This window comes from Neopelma chrysocephalum, unplaced genomic scaffold (assembly GCF_003984885.1).
Source record: "Neopelma chrysocephalum unplaced genomic scaffold, ASM398488v2 Primary Assembly neopelma1_146, whole genome shotgun sequence".
In the NCBI taxonomy this organism is placed as follows: domain Eukaryota; kingdom Metazoa; phylum Chordata; class Aves; order Passeriformes; family Pipridae; genus Neopelma; species Neopelma chrysocephalum.
Window position 1 is genome coordinate 1,749,389 of NW_020897808.1, and position 6,000 is coordinate 1,755,388.

General features: G+C 41.4%; 1 long non-coding RNA gene across 1 annotated transcript in view; it reads left to right on the forward strand.

The window, feature by feature from the left end:
* LOC113975830 overlaps nt 1-4,372 on the forward strand; it is a 28,653-nt gene extending 24,281 nt beyond the window's left edge. Inside the window, exon 3 of the long non-coding RNA XR_003536946.1 lies at nt 4,224-4,372. This is a non-coding gene — a long non-coding RNA (uncharacterized LOC113975830). The remainder of the gene's footprint in view (nt 1-4,223) is intronic.
* The last annotated feature ends 1,628 nt before the right edge of the window (nt 4,373-6,000 follow it).

Sequence of the window (6,000 nt, forward strand, 5' to 3'; positions counted from 1 at the left end):
ATCTCTTTATTTGTGAAGAAATGAATTCAAAGGTTCTGTTTTCTTTTTAGTGCTTTTGAAAATGAAGGATAGTTGTGCCTGCACTACAAGAAGGGTGATTTAGGTAAACGTCTCTGAGGCAGCTTGAGTCAATTTAGCTTAGACTTGCCCTGAAATTCTCTATTGCTTTGCTGCAAACCTTCCCAAGAGAAAAGATTTACTCTTGCTGAGCTGTATTGGAGTAGAATGTGGTTTTGTTAGTGTCCTACATTATGGTTGACAAAAAGGGTAGAGAAAAATGCTACATTGAACCACTTCAATGGGGAGGAGAAAAGATTTACTTACTTTTTCTCCACATGTTCAGTCTGGGGGTGATGGATATCAGTTGTGTCATCTCTAAAATTCACATCAGACTCACCCAAGAAATCTATAAGGACTTTTTATTGATGGTTTTCCAAGAATTCCTCATTTTCGAAGTGCACACGATATTTTTCAGTGACTAGTTGACTGCAGATAGTAGAGCCCTATGTGTTGGCTGACACATTGGTACAATAAATGTCCAGCCCTATGTTCAGCCCTATTTTGAGAAGGTCCAAATATATAGATGGAAAAAAAGAACCCCACCTCACTTCTCTGCCATTGAGACCACACTGTCCTGAGAATGTGCCCCAGGTCTGCACCATGGAACATACAGGAAGGCAAAGTCCTGAGACAAAACTAAGGGAGAAGGTGCAAGGGTAAATGCTATTTTTTCATTACCCTGGCACTTATTTATAGATTGGGAGAAATAACTCGTGCCTGCTCTTTGAACAGAGCCATTCCTTTGCTCATGCAGAGACATCTTGCAGGCCAGCTGTGCTGCCTCGGAGTTGCTTGTTATCAACTCTTACAAGTGTGGGGGAAAGCAACAAAATCATGACAATGATAAATATTTCTTCTTTACATGCTTACACGATGCCAGCCCAGTCTGTGGTCCAAAAGCCCCACTGTGGTCTGGCTCCGAGTAAACAGAGTTATTAGCAATCATGGGAGGCTGAGAGGTTGGAGGTTTGAGCTGACCAGTTGTTAGAGAAAAACAACAGATTCTTCCTCTTTTTTTTTTTTCAGGCTCCTTTTATTGCTGAATCTTTCACACTCCGGAGAAGAGTACTGCTGTTGTCTGGTGGCTAAAAGCAAAATCACATAAAGAGGGAAGAGAAAGGAGAGTAAAACAAAGCTGTCTCTCACTCCCAACTCGATAACAAATGCAGCAAGTGATCTCGTAAGCACACCAGGTAGTGCCTCTGGGCTGGCACGGTGCCCATCTGTGCCATCTGCTGAGTATCAAACCTTCCTCTGCTTCCCATCCTGCAGAACCTGCTGCAGCCAGGCTCTGCTTTTCTGCTGAAATCACTGCGGCACACAACCAGCCCAGGTTAGCAGTTTGATAGCTTTTACTACAAAAAAGGGGAAAGGGGGGTGCACTACATCTTTGTATTTTTGCAGTTCTAATCCCTGTTATGGTATTTGTGAGTGTAGTAGGACATTTCTTTAGCTATTTACAACAGGTCAGGACAAGAACCCTGCTTCCCATATGCCCTCTCACTGAAATGGCTACTTCTGTTTGCTAAGTACCATTTTAGATGGAGCCTAGTGAAACAGCCACATTGGAATTACTCATGTGATTATTGCATTGAAGGAGAACAATAAATAAAAATATGTTGTATATATTATGAGATGCTGGATTCAAAATGATGGGCTGTCATATAAAAGTGGGAACAAAATAGGAAACTGAGACCCCAAAAAAGGCAGTAATAAAAAGCTCAGTATTTCATTCCATGTCAGATGGTTTCTCTTCTGTCTGAACTGAAATGTTTCCTAAAACAATATTGTTTAAGGAAACAGCTGGTCCATCAGAATGTTTTCCCTCTGCTGTGTATCATCTGCCCAGCATTTTGCTCTGATCAGAAAGGTAAAGAGTATGAGCACAGAACGAGGATTGAAGGAAAAAAATTTCCATTCCCCTAAATAACAATGCAGCAACTCCAAGAAAAGCCATAGAAGTATAAGAGAAATTCACTGATAAATCAAGCATTAGCATTTTCAGCAGGAGAAAATACGTTCCAACTGTCATAATTTCTTTCAGGTTTTACAAGACCAGTTCTTCAGTACTTCAAATTAATAAGAATGTTAAGACTAGTGTCTGAGATTACAGGAAAACTGATTTTTTTTTTTTTTTGGTGCTGATTTTCACAGCACAAGAAATTTCCAAGAAATGTTGTAAAATTCATAAATAGCAAATCTAGAAGTCTTCCATGGGAAAAGAATCAAGTTGCTTTAGTCTTAAAAATTGCAAATATAACATCTGGTACAAAATATTTTGAAGTGTCATGTGACTGTCCCCTTGGATCAGATGCTGTTACAAAAGCCTGTTAGGGTTGGAGAATAAGGCTTTAGTTCAGCTTCTGGTGGTCTGTGTTAAAGAAGATTTTGATTTAGGAGCCCTTCTGTCTAAAAAAAACCTACAAAATAATTTGGGGCAGTGCCCTATTTCTCCACAGAAGAGTTTAATTTCCAGTCTCATAAGCCTGGGAACTCTCACCTGTGGCATCTTGCCTTTTGAGTTTTTTTTTCTCCTTGCAAAGTTTTGAATCTTGGAGATGCATCAAAATTAAAAAGCAGGGTGAACCAAAGAGGAATTGTGCAAGTTTTACATGATGGTACCTTTAGATTGCTTTTATTTCAACCTGCATGGGCTGTCTGTACTTTGGAGCATTTGCAAGAATAGCACATACATGGATATGTGATGTTGACTTTCAAGGATTAGGCAGACACCCTAATAAATAGTGTGATATTTAGAGAGGATGAGTACTGAGTGACACCTAGTGAGTTATTAACCTTTACTTTGTTCATTTTATTATCTGTCCTTCTTGCTAAATTTCCCATGATCTCAAATGCAGATCCCCTATTTTAACTGATTTTGTTCTGCAATAGCTCTACTTGACCAAAACCAAAGTTTTCAAGGCAAATTTGCCAAATTCACCTGTGCTGATCTGGAATTCAAATAGTCAGATGTTTTGAAGAGTGAAAATGCTGGACACTGAGTATCTCACTGAGAGTTTTTAGTTCTTTTCAAAACCTAGTATTCATATTACCACCTCTCCTCAAAAGCCCTGAGATCTTTTGAAGAATATAGTTCTAAATGTGTATGTTGAGCATTTAAAAATTAGATTTTGGGTTCTTTTTGGACATAAGTCTACAACTCATTTGAATAGAGTTAAGGTAAGCACTACATCTCCTAAACATAACTGCCTTGGTGCAGATAGATGGGAAAAAATGTCAGGGAAGCTTGAATTGAGACACTTAATTGCATTTGACTAAAGCACACATTTGCTTAAACCATGTTGTCCAAAAACCATGCAGATGTAATCTTAAAAATGTTGAATTGGTTTGAGCTTTTTTTTTTTTTGCTAAAATACAAGTCAATGCCTTCACATTTAAAAACCATCATTTCAGTTTCAAGAGATTTGTTTGAGGCTGTAACCAAAAACACAGAACAGCTGTACCACACAGGCACAGGAAAGAAACTCCTGTCTTTTCCCTTAAAATACATGGAAAAGCCATACTCTCTGGTCTTGCTACAGTTGATTTACTACAGATTTAACTTGCCAATGTAAAGTCGTAAGTCAGAGATTGTTTTAGTTTTATCGAAACTCTGTCCCTTATGTAACTTGTTATCAGCTGAAGTTGAGTTCACTATTTTTTCCAAAGCAGGACGACAGGGTGAGGAGCCCCCTGGGCTCTGCTGGCTTTGCTGTGGCAGCCACTGCTTGGGCAGTTTGCCTGGCTAAGGCAGCAGCCTCGGGAAAGGGTGCCTCCTGCAGCTGAAGGAAGAGCCTACACCAGCCCCAGGACTTGCCTGGGGGTTACAAAGCTTCTTTTGGAGGAGGTTTTTAAGGGGCTATGGGGCTTCAAACTCAAAGAATTATACCATGGTGAAATTGTGTATTGCGGTGACCATGGAGTGGCACAGCATTTGGTCTGGGCTAGCTAGAAATAGTTCATTTTTTCTTTTCCAAGGAAAATTTCATTTCAGCTGGACTTAAGGCATTCTGTTCCATGACCACCAAGTGTTTTGGGTTGTTCATTTGGAGGTTGTTACTTTAGGTTGTACCCATTTTGAGTGCCTCCTCCAAACATTTCTTTTTGAACCCATTGACACACAGTGCTCCAGAGTGTTTGATTTTTGCCTGTCTCTTTTCTAGGCAAAACTGCTCATCAGACAATCAGAATTTGCACTTCCCACCTGCCACAAGCTGGGCCTTGGGCTGGAGAAGTAGCTGCAGGCTGCTGCTCTCCAAAGGAGCTCAGAAATTGGGGTCTGTCTGCATCACAGTACCAGGAGTTCATTTAACTCTTTCTCTTAAGTACATGCAAAGTGGACATACCTGTAGCTTTTATGCAGCCCTCCTTTAGGTGAGCATCTAAGGTTCTTCTCCAGACACTCCCTTGAGACTCTGTGTTGGGTGGGAACATCCTGTAACAGTCCTAGTCTGTGCCAGAAGTATTCAGATAGTAAAATCTACTCAGGGTTTCTGGTAATTGTGCTGGACCAGGTAGATGGTAGATGGTGATGTGGAGAGTGTGCAGCCTGAGCAAGATTGCATGGGGGGACTTGGGCTGACCTGCTCTAACTCCAGAGCTGTGCATGGAATTAAATGCAGTAGAGAGAACTGCAGGGCTCCTTTTCCTCAATGTTAGAAGTCCCTCTTGACAGACAGGGAAGCTGGAATTGCTGTCTGGCCCCCTGTGCTGACACGACAGCATTTCTAACATTTAAACAACAGTTTAATTTTTCTGGGGAGGAAATGTCTCTAAAATTTCTTGGGAGAAAGCAAAGCAAACCTTGAGAAAACTGCAGATGGAAAGCTTGCATTTATGTAAAATGGAAACATGCTGTGAATCATTGGAGAAAACCTATATTTTCTTGCCAATTATAACAATATTAGGTAGCAGTGAAGGTTTCCAAGGCAACCTGGCCACGAGTGCATTCATGTGGAGTGTGTGTGACTACCTGCTTTGTCAAGCCAATGGATGGATGTCAGAAGGTGGTGTGGTGGGGGAGTACAGATCATTTCATCAATCTACACTAGGAACACTATTTAAAAGCAGAGGATTTTTTTTTTCAATGTATGTCTGATTGTGCCAAGCATTTCACTGCCTTTGTTTCTAGAATAGGCAAATGTGTGGGTGTCAGGTTGAAGACACCTGGCTGGTGAAGTGTCCACAGTTATAGGAGACTTTCTGGGCAAGACCATCTTGTCTTTGCCTGTCCCTCATTCCCCTCCACTGTGTCTGTTTGGTGTATTGAAGCTTTCTTGGCCTCTCCAGCTGTCCTGCAAAACACAGAAAGTGCAACATACGGTGTGGTCTCCCATATGTTTTCTTCAGGCCACCACTCTTGTTTCCTCTGAGGAGTCATTGAAGTTAGATGTTGTGTGAGGACCCCGCTCTCAGTCTCCAGGGAATTTACTGCCTTGTCTTTGACCTTTTAAAAACCTCTGAGAATCACAGATAAGATTTGTTTGGGAAAAAAATCATCAGGGCTGCACAATACCTGATACAGGTGTCAGGAAAAAAAAAAAAACACACACCCCTAGGCACCCAAGGGAATTGAGAAAGGAATGTGGGTCATGTTCATCAGTCCTGACTGCTTTCCACATTACCAGGGTAGCTGTGGCACAGCCATGATGTACAGCAGTCTGTCCTCATCTTAGCTGGTTGGGTAAGCTGAGCTTGCAGGTCTGTGCTGACATCGGGGTGGGGCAGATCACTGGGGGATGCACTCTGAGATTTGGCTGAGCATTACCACTGTTCTTCAATAGTAGCCCTCTTTCCAAATTTTTGCTTCAGAAAAAGGCAGAAGATTCCCAATTATCTTTCTCTAAACCAAAACTGTTGCAGTACTGAGTTCACTGTAACTTTGCAGCTTCCCCTGGGAATTAAACAGTCACAGGAGGTGTTCAATGCACCGTTATTCAG